The 26,346-nt window shown below is 41.3% G+C and overlaps 1 long non-coding RNA gene across 1 annotated transcript in view; it reads right to left on the bottom strand.

Annotated features, from left to right (window-relative positions):
- LOC138851849 (uncharacterized) overlaps window positions 1–26,346 on the bottom strand; it is a 573,206-nt gene that overhangs the window by 428,212 nt on the left and 118,648 nt on the right. The gene's annotated exons all lie outside the window — the stretch shown is intronic.

Genomic DNA, 26,346 nt, shown 5'->3' on the forward strand with positions numbered 1-26,346 from the left:
TGCCATTGACACAATTCTCAGGAAGAAATTGGAAGAGTTAAGGAGAATGGAACAACGAATAGGCAATCTGGACACCCACGATGCCTTGTACCTTCTCACAAAATGCTTGAGTCTGCCCAGGTTGACATATTTCCTAAGATGTGCACCTTCATATGATAACCCTATACTGCACGAATATGACAGTATTCTGAGGCAGATTTTTACGAAAGTACTTAACCTTACTCTAGAAGACGGGCAGTGGAACCAAGCTACACTTCCAGTCAGACTAGGAGGCATTGGTGTCCACAAGTCATCACAGATTGCGTTACCTGCTTTTCTGTCCTCGTGTATTGCATCCAGAGAGCTTGTAGCAGCGATTCTCCCTGAACATCTTAGGGACAAGATAGGAGTCCAGGACCAAAAATTCATTGACGGAGCAATGATCTGGGATAATCTAACGGGCTCTGGAGCCAGACCTGCTCCCCCCAACAACTACAAACAATCGCACTGGGATGGTCCAATAGTGGAAAATATTGCCTCAACAATGCTTCAGAGTGTGTCAGGGAAGGATAGAGCCCGCCTCCTGGCAGTGAGAGCCCCTCATGCTGGGGACTTTCTGTTGGCTGTTCCCAACTCCAGCCTTGGCACACGTCTCGACCCACAGACCATCCGCATCGGTGTTGCCCTTCGACTTGCCGCCCCTATTCTCGCCGAACACAGGTGTATTTGTGGCAGTGAAGCAGCAGACCGATTCGGGTACCATGGTCTTGTGTGCCGTAAATCCGAGGGAAAGATTGCAAGACATGAGGAGGTTAATAACATCAAGAGGAGCCTCACAACAGCTGGATGCCCAGCAGTAAGGGAACCACCCCAACTATGCAGATCTGATGGCAGCCAGAAGCGTCCAGATGGTATCACCCTTCAAGCCTGGACAGATGGGAAGCAGGTGGTGTGGGACTATACATGTGCATCTACCTTGGCTGATACCTATCTCCAGTACACCAGGGAGGAAGGAGGGGCAGCTGCCAGCTTCAGGGAGTCCCAAAAGTCTAGAAAATATGGAGAACTTGCCCATCATTATATGTTTGTTCCCATAGGCTCAGAGACCCTTGGCTCATGGGGAAAGAGTGCATCTATATTCCTTAAGGAGCTGGGAAAAAGACTCATCAGGGTAACTAGGGATCCCAGGGCAGCTAGTTTTCTGTTCCAGCGGCTCAGTGCGGCTGTTCAAAGGGGTAATGCCTGCTGTATTTTGGGCACACGCCCCAGCTCTGAGGAGCTGGATGAGATTTTCGCCTTATAATCGGTGACACACACGTAACAACATGTACCGTATATGCCACCTTTATATCAACAATGTATCTCTTAAATCTTCTGTACCATATTATGTAATAAAATATTCCTATTAGTAAAAAAAAAAATATATTTCAAAAGATGGGGTGGTAGGGGAAGTGGAATATTCAAACGGCTTCAGGAAGAAATCCAAATATTCTTCCTTGAAACCTTTTTATCCACTTCTCCGAGGCTATGGGTCCCACAATTTACACCAGAGGTGGACCCCATTATATATGTATATATATATATATATATATATATATATATATATATATATATATATATATATATATATATATATATATATATATATACATATATATATATATATATATATATATATATATATATATATATATATATATATATATATATATATATATATATATATATATATATATGCCGAACTCTCTCATAAATTTAACTTTTCAAAACAACTATTTCATAAAAAGATTGATAATTTAATTTCAGTGAAAATAATGTGAAGATTTTTATTTTTTGGTCTAAATCTAATGTAGAAACATCAGCAACCTCACTTTAACTAACGCAATTTTTTAACTAAATTCTGCTATATATACTATATCATAGGTCAGTTTATAATTGTTAATAATTATTTTTAATCACTTATGTATAATTTTTTTCGTTATGCTCAGATTGATTTCGGCTGATTTCTGGCGAAAGCAAATTTTCATTGTGTTCATTCAGCAAAGTGAACCATTGAAAAATAGGTAAAACTCGACGATTCAGCACACGTGGCACGACACATATAAAACGAGCTGTGTCATTATTATTATTATTATTATTATTATTATTATTATTATTATTATCATTATTATTATTATTATTATTATTATTATTATTATTATCATTGTTATTATTATTATTGTTTTTATTATTGTAGATCATGGTAATTCAAGTTTATTCTCTATAAGGGTTACATGGTGGGGTTTACAGGTTTTGGATATTGTGTGGCTTACATGTTATAAAATACTAATTACAGAGGGGGCCACTAGGACACCTAGCATGGCTAGGCATTTCGAGCAGACTTAGATTAATTCTTAACATTAAATCCTTACAGATTATGGTATTGAGGCTAAGTGACTACATCATAATTTGTGAGTTTAGCAATCTGAATGCTTTTGTTTTGGTACATACAAAGTGTCTATATTGGAGTATCATAGGCAAACTTGTGACTAGTTAGGATTTATTATTTTAAGATTAAGATTAGTATTTCTGGGTTTAAAGTCAGTGGGTGAGTGAGTGTAATTGTGAACCACCAGGTGGTTATCATGTAGTTAGTTGTCGGGGTGGATCAGGGAGATAAGATGTTTTCTAACTGTAGTTTTGAAAGTGATGAGTGTGTCTACAGTTCTAGAGTTTTCAGGTAGGGTGTTCCAGATTTTAGGTCCTTTGAAATACATTGAATTTTTGTAAAGGTTTAGGCGAACACGGGGAATGTCATAGAGATGTTTGTGTCTGGTGTTATGCCTGTGGATGCTGTCACAACTATCAAGAAAGCGTTTTAGGCCAAGGTTAATATTGGAATTTAAGGTTCTGTAGATATAGATTGCACAGTAGTAAGTGTGGATGTTCTGAACAGGGAGTAAGTTTAGATCTATGTAGAGTGGGGGGTGTGTTGCCAGGGATGGGATTTAGTGATTATTCTTACTGCGGCTTTTTGTTGGGTTATTATTGGCTTTAGGTGTGTTGCTGCAGTTGAACCCCAAGCACAGACAGCATAGGTGAGGTATGGATATATAAGTGAATGGTATAGTGTGAGAAGGGCAGTTTGCGGCACGTAGTATCGTATCTTGGAGAGGATCCCAACCGTTTTGGATACTTTTTTTGTTATGTGTTGGATATGGGTGCTGAAATTTAGGTTGTTGTCGAGGTATAGGCCAAGGAATTTGCCCTCATTATGTCTGGCAATTAGAGTGTTGTCGATCTTAATGTTAAGTTGCGCAACACCTGCTCTGCTACCAAACATAATATAGTAGGTTTTGCCAGTGTTAAGTGTAAGTGTATTGGCTGTCATCCAAGTCGATATTTTGAGCAGCTCCTCGTTAACAATGGTGTTGAGGGTGGCAAGATTAGGGTGGGAGATGACACAAGTCGTGTCGTCAGCAAAGAGAATGGGGTTTCAGGTGTTGGGATATGTTTGAAAGATCATTGATGTGAATGAGGAAGAGCAGGGGTCCAAGGACACTTCCCTGCGGAACTCCAATATCAAGTGGCCGTATTGATGAGGCTGTGTCTTTAATGGTGACATACTGATACCTATTAGAAAGGTAGAATTTAAAATATGCAAGGGCATGGCCTCTTATACCATAGTGGTCAAGTTTGTGGAGTAGGATGCCGTGGTCTACTGTGTCAAACGCTTTTCTTAGGTCAATAAAAATTCCTAGCGGATATTCCTTATTTTCCAATGCTGTGTAAAGCAGGTCTAGCATTTTTATAATTGCGTCATTAGTGCTTTTATTTTTCCTGAATCCAAATTGGCAGGGGTTGAGTATGTTTTGTGACGTTATAAATGAATACAGTTTCCTGTGCACGAGTTTCTCGAAGATTTTGGATAGCAATGGTAAGTTTGATATTGGCCTATAGTTGTTTACATCTGTAGGGTCACCACCTTTATGTATTGGTGTAACCCTTGCTGTCTTGAGTAGTGTCGGGAAAGTGCTAGTTTCTAGTGACTTGTTAAAAATGTAATGTAATAGCAAGCGAAAGGACATGAGCCGCTCGCTTGTACAATAATGGTGGGATGTGAGACAGATTCCCCGAGTTATTTTTAAGTGACTTTATGATCGTGGTGACTTCCATGGGCTCAGTTGGTACAAGATAGAAGGAATTTGGGAAATTCCCATCTAGGTAGTCCCCGGCACGGGCATTGGTTCGTGGGATTTTACTGGCGAGATTAGATCCTATGTTTGAGAAGAAGTCGTTTATCTTGTTAGCTGTGTCAGTTGGATGCAGTGGTGTTTCATGAGGTTTAGTTAGAACAATATTCTTACACAAATAACCCGCACATAAAAGAGAGAAGCTTACGACGACGTTTCGGTCAAACTTGGACCATTTACAAAGCCACTTTGTAAATGGTCCAAGTTGGACCGAAACATCGTCGTAAGCTTCTCTCTTTTATATGCGGGTTATTTGTGTTTCGTTCCAGTCACGGTATTGTGCCTTTTTTTGTTAACAATATTCTTGTTTTTTTCAGTTTGTGGGTCCCCAGACTCTGGGAAAGTGTTTTCCAGGTCTTTTTTATATCTCCTCTTGTGTCAGTGAATCTGCTGGAGTAGTACAGTTGTTTGGCTTTCTTTATTAATTTGGTGAGAACTGATGAATATTGTTTAAGAATATCTTTGTGTATTAAGCCCTGTCTATATTACTTTTCATATTGGTGTTTCTTATCAATGGATCTCAGAATGCTGCTGGTTAGCCATGGGCAACCAAGCCGTTTATTCGTGATCTGTTTCGTTTTTATAGGACAATGTTGTATAGTCTAAGTATTTTGTTAAGAAAAATGTCTGTCCAATCGTCAATACCATTGGCATTGGAGAATTCTGTAGGCCAGTCAACAGTCTCTAGGTCTGCTGTGAAATTCCTTATTGAGGCCTCGTCAAGGAGTCTAAATGAAACTTTGTTGTATTCGAGTGGTGGCTTAATATATTGTGTATATGGACTTCAGTAAGGCTTTCGATAGAGTTCCACATCAGAGGCTACTGAGGAAACTTAAGGCACACGGAATAGGAGGAGACAAAGGAGGAGACAGAGGAGGAAGACAAAGATGATCCCATGTATCAGAAATCTTCCCTATGAGGATAGACTGAGAGCCCTGAATCTGCACTCTCTCGAAAGGCGTAAAATTAGGGGGGATATGATCGAGGTGTATAAATCTAAAGCAGGAATAAATAAAGGGGATGTAAATAGCATGCTGAAAATTTCCAGCCAAGACAGGACTCGCAGCAATGGTTTCAAGTTGGAAAAATTCAGATTCAGGAGGGATATAGGAAAGCACTGGTTTGGTAATAGAGTTGTGGATGAGTGGAACAAACTCCCGAGTACAGTTATTGAGGCTAAAACGTTGTGTAGTTTTGAAAATAGGTTAGATAAATACATGAGTGGGTGTGGGTGGGTGTGAGTTGGACCTATCTAGCTTATGCTGCTGGGTCTGGTGCCGTGCTCCTTCCTTGAGTGGAGGTGACCAGTCTGGGTGGGTCATTGGGCTAATCCGGGGAAGGGGGGGACATTGACCTGCTCCGCATGGGTCAGTAGGCCTGTTGCAGTGTTCCTTCTTCCTTATGTTCTTATGTTCTTAATTATTATTGTTATTATTATTATCATCGCATTAAATTCAGAAAGAGGAGCTTCACTCATAAGGATCCTGCCATTTTACAATGGAAAAATAAGTTGATTGATCAACTTGAAAATTTTAAGAAATAAGAGAAAACTGGAAACAATTGAAACGGAAGATTTATTAGACAGATAGAAATATGAGAGCAGTTAGTTAGAACCAAGCTGGAAGATGTTATAACCAAGCTGGAAGATGTTATAACCAAGCTGGAAGATGTTAGACTCAAGCTGGAAGATGTTAGAACCAAGCTGGAAGATGTTAGAACCAAGCTGGAAGATGTTAGACTCAAGCTGGAAGATGTTAGAACCAAGCTGGAAGATGTTAGACTCAAGCTGGAAGATGTTAGAACCAAGCTGGAAGATGTTAGACTCAAGCTGGAAGATGTTAGACTCAAGGTGGAAGATGTTAGAACCAAGCTGGAAGATGTTAGACTCAAGCTGGAAGATGTTAGAACCAAGCTGGAAGATGTTAGACTCAAGCTGGAAGATGGTAGAACCAAACTGGAGGATGTTAGACTAAAACTGGAGGATGTTAGACTCAGGCTGGAGGATGCTAGACCCAAGCTGGAAGATGTTAGAACCAAGCTTGAAGAAGTTAGACCCAAGTTGGAGGATGTTAGATTCAAGCTGGAGTATGTTAGACCCAAGCTGAAGGATGTTAGACCCAAGCTGGAGTATGTTAGACCCAAGCTGGAAGATGTTAGACTCAAGCTAGAGTATGTTAGACCCAAGCTGGAGGATGTTAGACTCAAGCTGGAGGATGTTAGACTCAAGCTGGAGGATGTTCGACTCAAGCTGGAGGATTTTAGACTCAAGCTGGAGGATATTAGACTCAAGCTTGAGGATGTTAGACCCAAGCTGGAGGATTTTAGACTCAAGCTGGAAGATGTTAGACTCAAGCTAGAGGATGTTAGACTCAAGCTGGAGGATGTTAGACTCAAGCTGGAGGATGTTCGACTCAAGCTGGAGGTTGTTAGACTCAAGCTGGAGGATGTTAGACTCAAGCTGGAGGATGTTAGACCCAAGCTGGAGGATTTTAGACTCAAGCTGGAGGATGTTAGACTCAAGCTGGAGGATGTTAGACTCAAGCTGGAGGATGTTAGACTCAAGCTGGAGTATGTTAGACCCAAGCTGGAGGATGTTAGACCCAAGCTGGAGGATGTTAGACCCAAGCTGGAGGATGTTAGACTCAAGCTGGAGTATGTTAAACCCAAAACTGGAGGATGTTAGACCCAAGCTGGAGTATGCTAGACCCAAGCTGGAGGATGTTAGACTCAAGCTGGAGTATGTTAGACCCAAGGTGGAGGATGGTAGATTCAACCTGGAGTATGATAGATCCAACCTGGAGGATGTTAGACCCAAGCTGGAGGATGTTAGACTTAAGCTGGATAATGTTAGATTCAAGCTGGAGGATGTTAGATCCATGCTGGAAGATATTAAATTCAAGCTGGAGGAAGCTAAATTCAAGCTGGAGGATGTTAAACCTAAGCAGGAGGATGTTAGATTCAAACTGGAGGATGTTAGACCCATGCTGGAAGATGTTAGACTCAAACTGGAAGATGTTAGACCCAAGCTGAAGTATGTTAGACCCAAGCTGGAGGGTGTTAAACTCAAGCTGAAGTATGTCAGACCCAAGCTGAAGTATGTCAGATCCAAGCTGGTGCATGATAGACCGCTAGTGGGAATGTATTGAACATAAGCTTGACTATGTTCAACGCAACTGGCGACACACCTGAAATAAGATAATATTTGTGCACTAAGTGATAAAAACACCTTAACTGACACACTTGTAGAGACATTTTGTGAACATGTTGTGAACATGTTGTGAACGGTTGTGAACATGCTGTGAACATGTTGTGAACATGTTGTGAACAGGTGTGAACATGTTGTGAACATATGTGAACATGTTGTGAACATGTTGTGAACAGTCAGCCATCCCCAAGCTGGTAAACTATAGCAACCATTTGTAAAAACAACGTTTTTTATTTACAATAAATTCATGTACCTGCTCAGCTTGGAAGGACGGCATGTTGATGGTGGATGTTATTTGGACTATATGAATTCAAACGTTCCCCAGCGGAAATAAGTCACTTTGACATTTTTGGAGGGTTAGCATACGTAATTTACACATATGTAACTAAGTATGATTATTGTACATATGTGTGCCTGTATCTAAATAAACTTTCTGTAGGGAACAGTTAGTCAATAAAACTGAATTAATTTATGCAGATATTAGGTAGAGGTACAGACGAAAACATAACTATGTTAAATGTACAGAAAACACACACTGGGTATCTGATAGTGGGCAGTTTATCACCTGGAATCTACCTGAAGTGTGTTCCGAGTGTCAACGTCTCTGCGGCCCAGTCGAAGATCAGGCCTCCTGGTGGATGCTTTGGTCATTATTGTCATTCTCTTATTTAGTGGTTGGGGTAGTTGTAATACTGGTAGGTATGACGGTGGTGTTGTGTAGTAGTATTTGTCATAATAGTTATATACTTTGTATCATTTGATGGTCATAGATAAGCATAGCATCTGATATGGGATGCTGAGGAAGATACCTTCTAGACGAATGGTGGTGTTTGCTGTGTACAGTAGATGCACGTTAACTAAACACACAGGGGTACAAACACTATGTCCAAGAACAAAAATATAGCCGACATTGACTATCCAGGCCTTTCAACGGTCTTATCTCCAGCTCAGACAGAATGGAAGCTGTACATAATATGCTTAAAAGGCACAGCTAAACCACCAGCACGTCTTTCACAGTCTAGATGAAAAGATAGAATAGGAAGGTCCAGTTCCCTTGCAGGTAATATGATCATTTTCAGTTAGCTTGGGGAACTCTCAAGAACATTCCAGCTAGAAAGGCTTGATAGTCAGGACACTGAAGCAGCCTTTGGTGTAATACATGCACCATACAATTAGGCTCAAATACAATAGTGTTAAACTGAAAGAGCTGAAAGCTAATGCACGGGACGTGGAGTGAATGCAATTATGTATCAGTTTAAAGCAAACGTACTAGATGACATTCACTTTTATCAAATAGAGAAAGGACGACACAAGAAGTTTCCATTTATTTTGTGGGCAGCCTGCTGGGACAGTTTCCATGAAACAGATCTACAAGGAAGACTCACTGCTGGGGACCTGGTCGCTCTTAAAGCAAAATATCACGCAAAGTGTTTGGTCAGACTACATTCCTGAAAGATTCAGGCTGATACATTGAAGGAGACAGACAAGAAGTGATAAACATCAAGAGTTATGAATAAATTATATGTAATACCGACAAGATGAAGAATTAGACACATGTGCAACATCTGGGTATCTTTATTTGTTTTGCCATCCTGTGACTTTATCAATACAATTCAAGGATATAACGTGAAGAACGTAGAATTATATACATAAGATGAGGTAATCCATCCCTCAGCTTTGGAATTGGTGAAAAGCACCGTAGCCATGAGGGACTGATTATATCTCATTTTTGTATATAATTTTACATTCTTCACATAATATCCTTGTATTATATCGATAAAGCTACTGGTTGGCGAAACATCTACAAATGAAGATACTCAGATGTTGTACATGTGTCTAATTCTTCATCAAACATACTTGCTGATGGTGTTTGAAGATGACATTGCTGCACTAAAGTCTGTGACCTTGACACTGACAGTGTTGCAGTCCAACTTGCACGTATTGCATACACTGTACATAGACTAACGTACTTAGAGATTAGCATCTCCTATAACTGTGTTCTACTGATCTCAGCTGTGATGGGAAATGATGTCTAATAGCAGCTTCACAGAAGACTAGTCGTCTGGCCTTCAGGAAGCATGGCAAAGTCTTTACAAATACAGTTTGGACTATTTAAACCACAATCCTATTGCAAAAGAAAAAAGCAGCAGAGTTCTTTCATGGTACTGTTGTCTTCCTATTTCAGCATCCATATTTTTCTTGTGATGGTGTCGATCAGAGTATACCACGCTACCATGCTACCTGCCACCAGCAGCATCAAGAAGTTGTCTCAGTTACTAGTGATATCATTAACTAGAGACATCGTTAAACAACTTACTAAAGAAGAATATCGGTGGCTGGATCATGCAAAGCATGCTCTACGACAGGGCAAGCACATGGACAAACACTGACAAGATACGAAAGAAACTTTGTGAAGTACAATGAGTAGCTGATTTTCCTAACGAAGGCGGACCTGGATGAGCATGTAAGGAAGGCAGCCTACTAGGGAGGCAATGTGTATAGCCAAGCACTGATATCAGCACCTGAACTGCCTTCCTCAACTAGCTGAGGCTGGACCAAGAATGATGAGGGGCTAGACGAGCCATACTGAACGAGGTCACCGGAGGCAGCAAACACTTTTTATAAGCACATGTCAAACAGATGCAAAAAGGGCTACGTATTTAAAATGTCACAAGTATGTAAAAAAGGCTGGATTTAAATGTAATGTACAGCTGTGTTTGACTGTAAGTTTTCGTTAATAGTGCTTTATTATTGAATAATTTCGGTGTCTATGCTTCCATAGATACTTTAAGGACATATTCAACATGTAACATAGAATCCATTACCACTAAGATAGCAGGTACCGAACCATCCGACAATTTCCTCCAGTTTTAGATTGTAACAAAAATCGATGTCATAAGAGTGTAACCACAGATGGTGAGCCAGGCTGATCTCATAGGATACATCAACGATTAATTACGTTTAATTGATGATGTTTAACGTTTACAATGAAACTGTTGTACATACTAATAGCTTCTTATTTTTCTTTAAAACTACTAAAACATTCTAAGTGGTACAACAATTAGTTGTAAAATCACTTTTTAATGTCAACTATCCCAGCCTGAAGACACCTTGGTCCTCTGCACTTGGCAATTCTGAAAACGAACTGTATTTCCTGGCCATCATTTGGAAAATGACCACCGAGGACGTAATGAACTAAATTGATCGTAACTTCCTGAATTTGTTTTGGCTACGTTGGTCTAAATGCGTGCCAAATTTGGTACTTATATCACATGATGCACTAGTTTGCACAGGTCTGGAGGGTGTTAGACATAAATCTTAGTAGGTTAGACATAAATCTTATTACGATAAAAAAAATCTTAGTACGTTAGAAATAAATCTTAGTACGTTAGAATAACTCTTATTATGCTAGACAAAAATTTTGGTAAGTTAGACACTAATCTTAGTATGTTAGATAAAATTTGTATTGAGCTACACATAAATCTTAGTAAGTTAGATGTAAATCTTGGTATGTTAGACTTATATCTTAGTATGATGTACATAAGAACACAAGAACATAAGAAAGGAGGAACACGGCAGCAGGCCTACTGGCCCATACGAGGCAGGTCCAAGTCTCCTACCGGCCTAAGCCAATGACCCAACCTAGTCAGATCAGGTCATATCCACTGAAGCGCCTACGGAAGGACCACGGCGTCAGACCCATTAGCAAAAGCTAGTCAGGTTCAACTCACACCCACCCACACTCATGTATTTATATAACCTATTTTTAAAACTACACAACGTCTTAGCGTCTATGACGGTACTCGGGAGTTTGTTCCACTCATCCACAACTCTATTACCAAACCAGTACTTTCCTATATCCTTCCTGAATTTGAAACATAAATCTTTTTATGCTAGACATAAATCTTGGTAAATTATAAATAAATCTTAGTACACAATTTTTTTTTTACGCTAGACATAAATCTTGGTAAGTTAGACATAAATCCTAGTATGTTAGTTGTAAATCTTAGTAAGTTAGACAAAACTTAGTATTATAGACACAAATCTTATTATGTTAGACACAAATCTTATTATGCACGACATAAACCTTAGTAAGTTAGATATAAATCCTAGTATGGTAGACATAAATCTTAGTAAGTTTGATATAAATCTTAGCATATTAGACATAAATCTTAGTTAAACATAAATCCTAGTATGTTAGACATAAATCTTTGTAGTTAGACATAAATCCTAGTATGTTAGACATAAATCTTAGCATGTTAGATATATATCCTAGTATGTTAGACATAAATCTTAGTAAGTTAGACATAAATCTTAGAAAGTTAGATAAATATCCTAGTATGTTAGACGTAAATCTAAGTATGTCAGACAAAAATTTGAGAACGTTAGACAAAAACATGAGTGGATAACTAACTCTTACTGAGCACTGACAAGCGTTATGAACACTTATCAGTGCTAAGAACCCACAGCATCTTCAGCATCTTCAGCATCTGCTGATCCCAGAACGGGATCGAAATATACAGACCAATTAATCTTCTGAGATTCTGGTTTATTCAGCATAAAACATGAGTACGCTAGACACAAATCCGAGTAGGTTTAACGTAAATCCGAGTATGTTAAACATAACTCTGATCACGCACCAGACTATTTGAAGCCCTAAGTTCAATGAAAATAACGATAATTAAAAACAATGATCAGAGACAAGCGAAGTAGAGGACTCCAGAGACAAGAAATATGAGAAGTGAAGAATTACTGACGAAACAAATTTTGTCGAAGTTTGAAGAAAGGAGATAGGTGCTACGACATATATTGGCAGAGCAAGACAAGATTTTCCCTCAGACATGAGCGAAACGCTGCATAAAATAAACTGATACTAAACAAAAAAGTTTCACCTGTGGAAAAGAGCTTTATGAAGAGGAATTAGTCAGCGTTTCCAGCGCGAGAAACACTGACTTCATTTAAAATGCTCTAAAGAGCTTTTTCAGAGAGCGAAACGCGACGATAAAGTTCTACACAGAGCGAAACGTAATGTACAATTGAAGGGTCGTAGCGTAAAAATTGTCAAGCATACAGGTGGGCAACACCCTCTGTCATACAGGTGGGCAACACCTTCCATCATACATGTGGACAACACCTTCCATCATACAGGTGGGAGACACCTTCCATCATACAGGTGGACAACACCTTCCATCATACAGGTGGGCAACACCTTCCATCATACAGGTGGGCAACACCTTCCATCATACAGGTGGGCAACAACTTTCATCACACAGGTGGGCAACACCTACCATCATACAGGTGGGCAACACCTTCCATCATACAGGTGGGCAACACCTTCCATCATACAGGTGGGCAACACCCTCCACCATACAGGTGGGAAACACCTTCCATCATACAGGTGCACAACGCCTTCCATCATACAGGTGGGCAACACCTTCCACCATACAGGTGGACAACACCTTCCATCATACAGATGGGCAACACCTTCCATCATACAGGTGGGCAACACCTTCCATCATACAGGTGGGCAACACCTTCCATCATACAGGTGGGACCACCTTCCATCATACAGGTGGCAACACATTCCATCGTACAGGTGGGCAACACCTTCCATCATACAGGTGGGAAACACCTTCCATCATACAGGTGGGCAACACCTTCCATCATACAGGTGGGCGACACCTCCCATCATACAGGTGGGCGACACCTTCCATCATACAGGTGGGCAAAACCTTCCATCACACAGTTGGACAACACCTTCCATCATACAGGTGGGCAACACCTTCCATCATACAGGTGGGCAACACCTTCCATCATACAGGTGGGTAACAGCTTCCATCATACAGGTGAGCGGCACCTTCCATCATACAGGTGGACAACACCTTCCATCATACAGGTGCGAAACACCTTCCATCATACAGGTGGGCAACACCTTCCATCATACAGATGGGCAACATCCTCTAACATACAGGTGGGCAACACCTTCCATCATTCAGGTGGGCAACACCCTCTATCATACAGGAGGACAACACCTTCCATCATACAGGTGGGCAACACCCTCTATCATACAGGTGGGCAACACCTTCCATTATACAGGTGGGCAACACCTTCCACCATACAGGTGGGCAACACCTTCCACCATACAGGTGGGCAACACCTTCCATCATACAGCTGGGCAACTTCTTCCATCATACAGGTGGGCAACACCCTCTTTCATACAGGTGGACAACACCTTCCATCATACAGGTGAGCAACACCTTCCATCACACAGGTGGGCAACACCTTCCATCATACAGGTGGACAACACCTTCCATCATACAGGTGGGCGACACCTTCTATCATACAGGTGGAAAAAACCTTCCATCATACAGGTGGGCAACACCTTTCATCATACAGGTGGGCAACACCTTCCATCATAAAGGTGGACAACACCTTATTTCATACAGGTGGGCAACACATTCCATCATACAGGTGGGTAACACCTTCTATCATATAGGTGGGCAACACCTTCCATCATACAGGTGGACAACACCTTCCATCATACAGGTGGGCAACACCTTCCATCATACAGGTGGGCAACACCTTCCATCATACAGGTGGACAACACCTTCCATCATACAGGTGGGCAACACCTTCCATCATACAGGTGGACAACACCTTCCATCATACAGGTGGGCAACACCTTCCATCATACAGGTGGGCAACACCCTCTATCATATAGGTGGGCAACACCCTCTATCATAGAGGTGGGCAACACCTTCCATCATACAGGTGGGCGACACTTTCTATCATACAGGTGGACAACACCTTCCATCATACAGGTGGGCAACACCTTCCATCATGCAGGTGGGCAACACCTTCCATCATACAGGTGGGCAACACCCTCTATCGTACAGGTGGGCAACACCTTCCATCATACAGATGGGCAACACCTTCCATCACACAGGTGGGCAACGCCTTCCATCATACAGGTGGGCAACACCTTCCATTATACAGGTGGGTAACACCCTCTATCATACAGGTGGGCAACACTTTTCAACATACTGGTGGGCAACACCTTCCATCATACAGGTGGATAACACCTTCCATCATATAGGTGGGCAACACCTTCCATCATACATATGGGTAACACCTACCATCATACAGGTGGGCGACACCTTCCATCATACAGGTGGGCGACACCTTCCATTATGCAGGTGGGCGACACCTTCCATCAAACAGGTGGACAACACCTTCTGTCATACAGGTGGGCAACATCTTCCATCATACAGGTTGGCAACACCTTCCATCATACAGGTGGGCAACACCTTCCATCATACAGGTGGGCAACACCTTCCATCAAACAGGTGGGGAACACCTTCCATCATACAGGTGGGCGACACCTTCCATCATACAGGTGGGTGACACCTTCCATCATTCATTTGGACAACATCTTCCATCATACAGGTGGGCAACACCTACCATCATACAGGTGGGCAACACCTTCCATCATACAGGTGGGCGACAAATTTCATCATACAGGTGGACAACACCTTTTATTATACAGGTGGGCAACACCTTCCATCATACAAGTGGGCAACACCTTCCAACATACAGGTGGGCAACACCCTCCATCATACAGGTGGGCAACACCTTCCATCATACAGATGGACAACACCTTCCATCATACAGGTGGGCAACACCTTCCATCATACAGGTGGACAACACCTTCCATCATACAGGTGGGCAACACCTTCCATCATACAGGTGGGCAACACCTTCCATCATACAGGTGGGCGACACTTTCCATCATACAGGTGGGCGACACCTTCCATCATACAGGTGGGCGACACCTTCCATCGTACAGGTGGGCGACACCTTCCATCATACAGGTGGGCAACACCTTCTATCATACAGGTGGGCGACACCTTCCATCATACAGGTGGGCGACACCTTCCATCATACAGGTGGGCGACACCTTCCATCATACAGGTGGGCAACACCTTCCATCATACATGTGGGCGACACCTTCCTTCATACAGGTGGGCAACACCTTCCATCATACAGGTGGGCGACACCTTCCATCATAACTGGATTATTTCTGCCCCTACTGAGTGGACAATCAGTCGAATAATCTCCAGGAGAATAATTTCCAGGAGAATAATCTCCAGGAGAATAATTTCCAGGAGAATAATCTCCAGGACAATAATCTCTAGGACAATAATCTCCAGGGCAATAATCTCCAGGAAAATAATCTCCAGTGGAATAATCTCCAGTAAAATAATCTACTGTCAAATAATCTTCAGGGTAATAATATCCTGGAAAGTAACCTCTTGTAGAATAATCTATTGTAAAATAATCTCCAGGAGAATAATCTCCTGGAGAATAATCTCTTGGAGAATGATCTCCTGTAGAATAATCTCCGGAAGAAGAATCTCCTGTAAAATAATCTCAAGAGGAATAATCACCTGGAGAATAATATCCTGTAGAATAATCTCCTTGGGAATTATCTCCTGTATAATAATCTCCTTGGGAATTATCTCCTGTATAATAATCTCCTTGGGAATTATCTCCTGTATAATAATCTCCTTGGGAATTATCTCCTGTATAATAATCGCCTTGGGAATTATCTCCTGTAAAATAATCTCCTTGGGAATTATCTCATGTAAAATAATCTCCTTGGGAATTATCTCATGTAAAATAATCTCCTTGGGAATTATCTCCTGTATAATAATCTTCTGGAGAAAGTTGAAAGTACAAGAAAAAAATTGACAATTTAAAAAAAAAAAACTTTCACTCACACACACACACACACACACACACACACACACACACACACACACACACACACACACACACACACACACACACACACACACACACACACACACACACAAACACACACACACACACACACACACGCACACACACACACACACACGCACACAAACACACAAACACACACACACACACACACACGCACACACACACACACACACACACACACACACACACACACACACACACACACACACACACACACACACACACACACACACACACACACACACACACACACACACACACACACACACACACACACACACACACACACACACACACACACACACAATTCACTCGATCGAAGACCAGGCAGAACTACAAAGGGATCTGGACAGGCTGCAGACCTGGTCCAGCAATTGGCTCCTGGAGTTCAATCCCACCAAGTGCAAAGTCATGAAGATTGGGGAAGGGCAAAGAAGACCGCAGACGGAGTACAGTCTAGGGGGCCAGAGACTACAAACCTCACTCAAGGAAAAAGATCTTGGGGTGAGTATAACACCAGGCACATCTCCTGAAGCGCACATCAACCAAATAACTGCTGCAGCATATGGGCGCCTGGCAAACCTCAGAACAGCATTCCGACATCTTAATAAGGAATCATTCAGGACCCTGTACACCGTGTACGTTAGGCCCATATTGGAGTATGCGGCACCAGTTTGGAACCCACACCTAGCCAAGCACGTGAAGAAACTAGAGAAAGTGCAAAGGTTTGCAACAAGACTAGTCCCAGAGCTAAGAGGTATGTCCTACGAGGAGAGGTTAAGGGAAATCAACCTGACGACACTGGAGGACAGGAGAGATAGGGGGGACATGATAACGACATACAAAATACTGAGAGGAATTGACAAGGTGGACAAAGACAGGATGTTCCAGAGATTGGACACAGTAACAAGGGGACACAGTTGGAAGCTGAAGACACAGATGAATCACAGGGATGTTAGGAAGTATTTCTTCAGCCACAGAGTAGTCAGTAAGTGGAATAGTTTGGGAAGCGATGTAGTGGAGGCAGGATCCATACATAGCTTTAAGCAGAGGTATGATAAAGCTCACGGCTCAGGGAGAGTGACCTAGTAGCGATCATTGAAGAGGCGGGGCCAGGAGCTCAGACTCGACCCCCGCAACCTCAACTAGGTGAGTACAACTAGGTGAGTACACACACGCACACACACACACACACACACACACACACACACACACACACACACACACACACACACACACACACACACACACACACACACTTAAGGTATGATAAAGCTCACGGTTCAGGGAGAGTGACCTAGTAGCGACCAGTGAAGAGGCGGGGCCAGGAGCTAGGTCTCGACCCCTGCAACCTCAACTAGGTGAGTACATACACACACACACACACACACACACACACACACACACACACACACACACACACACACACACACACACACACACACACACACACACACACACACACACAAAACACACACACACACAGTAGATCTGGAAACAGATGGTACATGATACAAAAGCAGGTCTGGGACCAGAGAGTACATGATACACCAGCAGGTCTGGGACCAGAGGGTACATGATACACCAGCAGGTCTGGGACCAGAGGGTACATGATACACTAGCAGACCTGTAACCAGAGGGCACATGATACACTAGCAGGTCTGGGACCAGAGCGTATATGATACACCAGCAGATCTGGGACCAGAGGGTACATGATACTCCAGCAGGTCTTGGACCAGAGGGCTCATGATACACCAACAGGTCTGTGACCAGAGGGTACATAGGGTACATGATACACCAGCAGGTCTGGGACCAACAGCTTCATGGTAAACAGGCAACACCTAGTAAGGGTTTTCAAGGCAGCTGCTAAGGAAAGGTTTCTGTTAAGGTCACCTTCAGGATGCTGAGCTGCTGGGGAGGGAGGGAGGGAGGGAGAGTCACAAGGAGTGAGGGAGGGTCGCAGGGAGGGAGGAAGGGTCGCAGGGAGTGAGGGAGGGTTGCAGATAGTAAGGGAGGGTTGCAGATAGTGAAAGAGGGTTGCAGATAGTGAAGGAGGGTTGCAGATAGTGAAGGAGGGTTGCATGTAGTGAAGGATGGTTGCAGATAGTGAGGGATGGTTGCAGATAGTGAGAGAGGGCTGCATGTAGTGAAGGATGGTTGCAGATAGTGAGGGAGGGTTGCAGATAGTGAGAGAGGGCTGCATGTAGTGAAGGATGGTTGCAGATAGTGAGGGATGGTTGCAGATAGTGAGAGAGGGCTGCATGTAGTGAAGGATGGTTGCAGATATTGAGGGAGGGTTGCAGATAGTGAAGGAGGGTCGTAGATAGTGAAGGAAGGATGCAGATAGTGAAGAAGAGCGGCAGATATTGAGGGAAGGTTGCAGATACTGAGGGAGGGTTGCAGATTGTGATGGAGGGTTGCAGATAGTGAGGGAGGGTTGTAGACAGTGAGAGAGGGTTGCAGATAGTGAGAGTGGGTTGTAGATAGTGAGGGAGAGTTGCATATAGTGAGAGAGGGTTGTAGATAGTGAGGGAGGGTTGCAGATTGTGAGGGAGGGTTGCAGATTGTGAGGGAGGGTTGTAGACAGTGAGAGAGGGTTGCAGATAGTGAGAGTGGGTTGTAGATAGTGAGGGAGAGTTGCATATAGTGAGAGAGGGTTGTAGATAGTGAGGGAGGGTTGCAGATTGTGAGGGAGGGTTGCAGATTGTGAGGGAGGGTTGTAGACAGTGAGAGAGGGTTGCAGATAGTGAGAGTGGGTTGTAGATAGTGAGGGAGAGTTGCATATAGTGAGAGAGGGTTGTAGATAGTGAGGGAGGGTTGCAGATTGTGAGGGAGGGTTGCAGATTGTGAGGGAGGGTTGTAGACAGTGAGGGAGAGTTGCATATAGTGAGAGAGGGTTGCAGATAGTGAGGGAGGGTGGCAGATTGTGATGGAGGGTTGTAGATAGTGAGGGAGAGTTGCATATAGTGAGAGAGGGTTGTAGATAGTGAGGGAGGGTTGCAGATAGTGAGGGAGGGTGGCAGATTGTGATGGAGGGTTGCAGATAGTGAGGGAGGGTTGTAGATAGTGAGGGAGGGTTGTAGACAGTGAGAGAGGGTTGCAGATAGTGAGAGTGGGTTGTAGATAGTGAGGGAGAGTTGCATATAGTGAGAGAGGGTTGTAGATAGTGAGAGAGGGTTGTAGATAGTGAGGGAGGGTTGTAGATAGTGAGGGAGGGTTGCAGATAGTGAGAGAGGGTTGTAGATAGTGAGGGAGGGTTGCAGATAGTGAGAGAGGGTTGTAGATAGTGAGGGAGGGTTGCAGATAGTGAGAGAGGGTTGTAGATAGTGAGGGAGGGTTGCAGATAGTGAGAGAGGGTTGTATATAGTGAGGGAGGGTTGTAGACAGTGAGAGAGGGTTGTATATAGTGAGGGAGGGTTGTAGATAGTGAGAGAGGGTTGTAGATAGTGAGGGAGGATTGAAGATAGTGAGAGAGGGTTGTAGACAGTGAGCGAGGGATGTAGATAGTGAATGAGGGTTGCACATAGTGAGAGAGGGTTGTAGATAGTGAGGGAGGGTTGTAGATAGTGAGGGAGGGTTGTAGATAGTGAGAGAGGGTTGTAGACAGTGAGCGAGGGATGTAGATAGTGAATGAGGGTTGCACATAGTGAGAGAGGGTTGTATATAGTGAGGGAGGGTTGTAGATAGTGAGCGAGGGTTGCAGATTGTGATGGAGAGTGACAGATAGTGAGGGAGGATTGTAGACAGTGAGGTAGGGTGGCAGATAGTGAGGGAGGGTTGCAGATAGTGAAGGCTGCAGATTGAGTAGAAGATAATGAGTGAGGGAGAGTAGATGATAATGAGTGAGGGAGAGTAGATGATAATGAATGAGGGAGAGTAGATGATAATGAGTGAGGGAGAGTAGATGATAATGAGTGGGGGAGAGTAGATGATAATGAATGAGGGAGAGTAGATGATAATGAGTGAGGGAGAGTAGATGATAATGAGTGGGGGAGAGTAGATGATAATGAGTGAGGGAGAGTAGATGATAATGAGTGGGGGAGAGTAGATGATAATTAATGAGGGAGAGTAGATGATAATGAGTGAGGGAGAGTAGATGATAATGAGTGAGGGAGAGTAGATGATAATGAGTGGGGGAGAGGTGATAATGAGTGAGGGAGAGTGGATGATAATGATTGGGGGAGAGGAGGTGATAATGAGTGAGGGAGAGGAGGTGATAATGAGTGAGGGAGAGGAGGTGATAATGAGTGAGGGAGAGTTGATGATAATGAGTGTGGGAAAGTAGATGATAATGTGTGGGAAGAGTAGATGATAATGAGTGGCGGAAAGTAGATAATAATGAGTGGGAGAGTAAATGATAATAAGTGGGGGAGAGTAGATGATAATGAGTGGGGGAGAGTAGATGATAATTAATGAGGGAGAGTAGATGATAATGAGTGAGGGAGAGTAGATGATAATGAGTGGGGGAGAGTAGATGATAATTAATGAGGGAGAGTAGATGATAATGAGTGAGGGAGAGTAGATGATAATGAGTGAGGGAGAGTGGATGATAATGAGTGGGGGAGTAGATGATAATGAGTGAGGGAGGGAAGAGTAGATGATAATGAGTGAGGGAGAGTAGATGATGATGAGGGAGAATGATAATGAGTGGGATAAGAGTGAGGGAGAGATGATAAATGAGTGTGTGGGAAGAGTAGATGTGAGATAGATAATAATGAGTGGGAGAGTAAATGATAATAAGTGGGGGAGAGTAGATGATAATGAGTGGGGGAGAGTAGATGATAATGAGTGGGGGAGAGTAGATGATAATGAGTGGGAAGAGTAGATGATAATGAGTGGGGGAGAGTAGATGAAAATGAGTGGGAAGAGTAGATGATAATGAGTGGGGGAGAGTAGATGATGATGAGTGAGGGAGAGTAATGGTATATAGCAATCAAAGATTGTGTAATTATCCTCGGATTAAACCCTCTTGATTTAATCCGAGGATTAAAACAGGAAACTTCGTTTCCTGGGATCAAGAGCCGTTCACTATAATAAATCAAGGCCCTCCCACCTCAAGATCTTGAAGGGGAGAGTAATGAAAAGCTTTTCAGGAAGGATCAGTAGACTTACCGGAGAGTGATGTTCTGGATGTCTTCAGTCCATCACTGTGAGTAGGAGGTGGTCAGTCCCTCAGGCTTGAGAGACTAAACACCTCTTACCAAGGATGACAGATTGATCACATCATTACTTTTTTGGAGAATGCCATCTAAAGGGTATATAGACCAACCAATGGTCTATACGATACTAATGATCTCACATTGCATATCATATTGATGGAAAAATCAGATTAACGAAGATGATGAAAATGACAAAAACACAAAAGGAGCTAGTTGTCTGCAAGTGACTGGGATAGGCTGAGCTTATGAGCAAAGTGATATGGAAAATATGCACGACGAGAAGGATGGTGGAGTACTTAGAATGGAGAAGAAGAGCTAGGAATGACTGCTTAGGGATATGGAGGCAAAAGACAACACAAAAATGAGAGTTGTGAAGTTCTAGACAAAAAAGATCTGATTCATAGGCACATATGATGGGAGAAAACAGTAGAAAAAAATTAATAAGAATCAAGAAGGAGAGAGAGAACTGACACAGCATGAAAAAATGTCTTGACTGAAGTATCAAGGAAGATGCCAAGAAAATGTTAAGAAAGGAGCGAGCAGCATAAAATGGAGAAAATTAGCATTACAAATGAGACAATTAATGGCTTCCTAAATGAATCAGATACAACACAACATGTGAGACCAAGTAATATATCACCTGGTTCTCGAGAGAAAGCGCAGATAATGTGTGGACTCACCTATTTGTACTCACCTATTTTAACTTACGAATTTAGATTCACTGTCTATACTTGCCTGCTGGCTCAATCTCTTCACTGCTAGCAAACAATCACATAATTTCTAGAAATGTGGTCCTATTATACAAAACTAAAAAATAGACAACACTAAACTACATTCAAGTGCCATTGACAGGCATTTTGTCTAAAATAACATTTCTACCTGTTCGACTTTTCTCATTTTAATAATGAGAAAAGTCAAACAGGTAGAAATGCGTTTCTAAGAGACTTCCAGCAGTGATTTTAGACTCGCAAATTCGGTCATTTGAAAGCCATTGAGTTCAACAGAAGCTTTAATACAGTAAAAACAGAAAGGAGTATACTGAATTTTTTTCTAGCCTTTAAGAAAACATTCCTCTCAGGACTACACTGGAAGCCGTTCTAAAAACTGGAGGAGTAAGCAGGAATAAGAGGGAAGACGCTGAAGCGGTTACATCCATACCTGAAGAATGGTAGGTAGGTAATGGTAAGAGAGGAATTATCAAGGTGGACATTCGTGATAATTGGGCTTCCTAAAGTTGTTAAAGTGATTTATTCTAAGTGAATTAAAAGTAAAGAGAAAGAGGGAATGGAAGAGAAGCCTGGAAACTGAAAATTATAAGGGACTAGTGACATTACAGAAATTTTACAAAGAGATGGGGAATGCATCATATCAATATATTATCAGAATCTCATGTTATCCATATGATTTCAGCAGTAAGTGTAGTTCAAGGTAAAGTAAGAACACCTTCAGGAATTTTAAAATCGACGCATTTGTGTCTTTATACACTATGTACAGAAAAGCCATAGTGGGAGGAGAAGAGACACTATGTACAGAAGAGCCATAGTGGGAGGAGAAGAGACACTATGTACAGAAGAGCCATAGAGGAAGAAGAAGAGAAACTATGTACAGCAGAGCCATAGAAAAAGGAGAAGAGACACTGTGCACAGCAGATCCTTAGAGAAAGGAGAAGAGACACTATGCACAGAAGAGCCACAGAGGAAGGAGGAGAGACACTGTGTACAGTACAGCCATAGAGGAAGGAGAAGAGACACTATGTACAGAAGAGCCACAGAGGAAGGAGGAGAGACACTGTGTACAGCAGAGCCATAGAGGAAGGAGAAAAGACACTGTGTACAGCAGAGCCATAGAGGAAGGAGAAGAGACACTGTGTACAGCAGAGCCATAGTGGGAGGAGAAGAGACACTGTGTATAGCAGAGCCATAGAGGAAGGAGAAGAGACACTATGTACAGAAGAGCCACAGAGGAAGGAGGAGAGACACTGTGTACAGCAAAAGCCATAGTGGGAGGAGAAGAGACACTGTGTACAGCAGAGCCATAGAGGAAGGAGAAGAGACACTGTGTACAGCAGAGCCATAGAGGAAGGAGAAGAGACACTGTGTACAGCAGAGCCATAGAGGAAGGAGAAGGGACACTATGTACAGAAGAGCCATAGAGGAAGGAGAAGAGACACTATGTGCAGCAGAGCCATAGAGGAAGGAGAAGAGACACTATGTACAGCAGAGCCATAGAGGAAGGAGAAGAGACACTATATACAGAATAGTCGTAGTGGAAGGAGAAGAGACACTATATACAGAAGAGCCACAATGGAAGGAGAAGAGACACTATATACAGAATAGTCGTAGTGGAAGGAGAAGAGACACTATATACAGAAGAGCCACAATGGAAGGAGAAGAGACACTACATACAGCAGAGCCATAGTGGAATGAGAAGAGACAGAGTAGGGAAGAAAACGCAAGATTACAATACTAGTGAAACATTGCAAATTACAGAAAGGAATAATCGAAACACAAATAATGAAGAATTTTTAGTGAGAGAAAAACTCTCTATGATAACTGAGTACAAACGTGTAACACAACATGGGAGAGAGAAGAAAAAACTAACAAGGTAAATGAAGCATATAATCTGAAGATATAATATATTAATGAAATGTGATTTAAAAACCATAACTAAATATTAAGCCAAATATATACTTGAACAGGAGCAGAAATTTTTATTCCTGACTTTCAAAACCCATTAAGAAAGAGCGAGGGTATTCTACCGGAAACAACATACGATGCTAGAAATGACACAGGAAAGATGAATTTAAACAGGAAACGTTATATTATAAGTCAAGAAAATATGATCATATAAATCAACGTTTGAAAAGAACAAAAGGAAATCAAATATTACGAGCTTTAGAAATAAGTGGATAACACAAGGGGTTCAGCAACATATTTGAACATTAAATTAAGCCGGTCACTCCATAAGGAAAACATTAAAGAACGGCTTAATGAAAGGTGCTGGAGAGCCATTAGAAAGGAAGATAAGATTTGGAACCACTGTAAGAAGCGTGACCACACACTGACTTAACAGAGATTCAAATAAGTCAGAAATGAACGTACAAATACTAAATGCAAATAGAGGAAGAAGGAAACTTTTGGTTCAAAATAGCAGGCAAGAGCAGGACAGATCCAAATATTTTTGCTCATGTTTGTAAAAAGTATTGTAAATGTGGAAGCCAAAATATAAATGATTATGGACAAAACACAGTCGTTGAGTTGAAATTGTTAGAACCTGACACATTTTCTGCTTCTTAACGTGTATTTAGAGACGAGGATAATTTAGATGGAACAGATAAGAATTCCAAACAACTAACTGAACTGGAAGATCTTCAAAACACAAAGAGGAAGTTCAGAAATTACTATTTAATGTTGACATGAATGAAAGAACACTAGAAACAGACGAGACACTAGAAGCTATAGAGAAAAATATGAATATTTAGAGTTTTTTCATGATATCATTGCTAGAAAGCACAATGGCGGACAAATAGACAGTGATGCACATTGAGCATTTCAAAGGGACTTCTTCTTCACCTTATATATATATATATATATATATATATATATATATATATATATATATATATATATATATATATATATATATATATATATATATATATATATACATATATATATATATATATATATATATATATATATATATATATATATATATATATATATATATATATATATATATATATATATATATAAGGTGATGAGGAAGTCCCTTTGAAATATAGGGAATTTTTGCTAACAAGCTTGTTATTTAAATACTGGAAAAGGAAATTAGAGGAGAAAATTATAAAACACTTGAAGAAGAAAAACCTTCCAACTGAGAAACATTTCGGATATCGATCAGCAAATTCTTGTACATCAAATCTATTTGGCACAAATACAACCATAAAATTATTAAAAAAATTGAAAGGCAGATTGTATTGTTTAAATTCTAAGAAAGCTTTTTATTGATCTTCCTTTGAAAAAAAAAACACACTTGACACTGCAACACACAGGAGGAAAGGAAAACTAATTCATTAGCGAAGAAATTTTTTTCTCAGAAAAGAAAATGTGAAGTGATAAGAGAAAAAATGTCTCCACTGGTAAACAACACCAGCGGGATGCCACATGAGTCAGTGCTTGGCCCATTAATGTTCAAAATAAATGACTTACCAGGAAAATAAAACAATTATATATATTTTTGACAAATAACGAAAAGATCGAATGTATTATGGATAATACAATGTTATTTAAAAACTTACAAGAATACCACAATTAAATCGTCAAAACTGAGGGGGAAATAAATAACGGAGTTTTAACCATGCAATAAAATTATAAGAGTTTTCCTGAGTAAGTTTTCTGGAGCGAGTTTTCCGAATGTGTGACAAAATATTGATAGTATTAGATAGAAAAAAGGATCCAGGATGTATTATTAACAAATAATTATCAACATGCAATCGCATAATTTATATGTGAGAAACACATGTGCTACAGTAAAATACTTCTTAAATACATGGAAAAGGAAATGCTAATAAAACCTAAATAACACACTGGCCGTCTTCCACCTCTAATTAAGTAGCAAAATTTTGCGAAATAATATGGAATATTAGAGCCTTCAGCACAGAGAACAAGAGAACATGGTTGTAAATAAAGGACAATGGAGAAGAAATTATACTAGATTTTTTTTACAGAGTGGTTCACTAATGTAAACGGTTTAAACATAAAGCATTAATTGTTACAGTCTTCGAAATTAGGAGAAAAAAAAAGAATGTGATGAACTAATTAACTAATTCGTGAAACCAAGAATGTTGTTTAGCTCTTTTATCTATTGATGCATATGTGCATAGACACACATGCATATATCGATACTAATGTGAAATTAAGTGTAATCTAGTGTGGATATGAAAGACGTGACAACAGAGGAACAG

This window comes from Cherax quadricarinatus, chromosome 6 (genome assembly GCF_038502225.1).
Source record: "Cherax quadricarinatus isolate ZL_2023a chromosome 6, ASM3850222v1, whole genome shotgun sequence".
NCBI lineage: Eukaryota > Metazoa > Arthropoda > Malacostraca > Decapoda > Parastacidae > Cherax > Cherax quadricarinatus.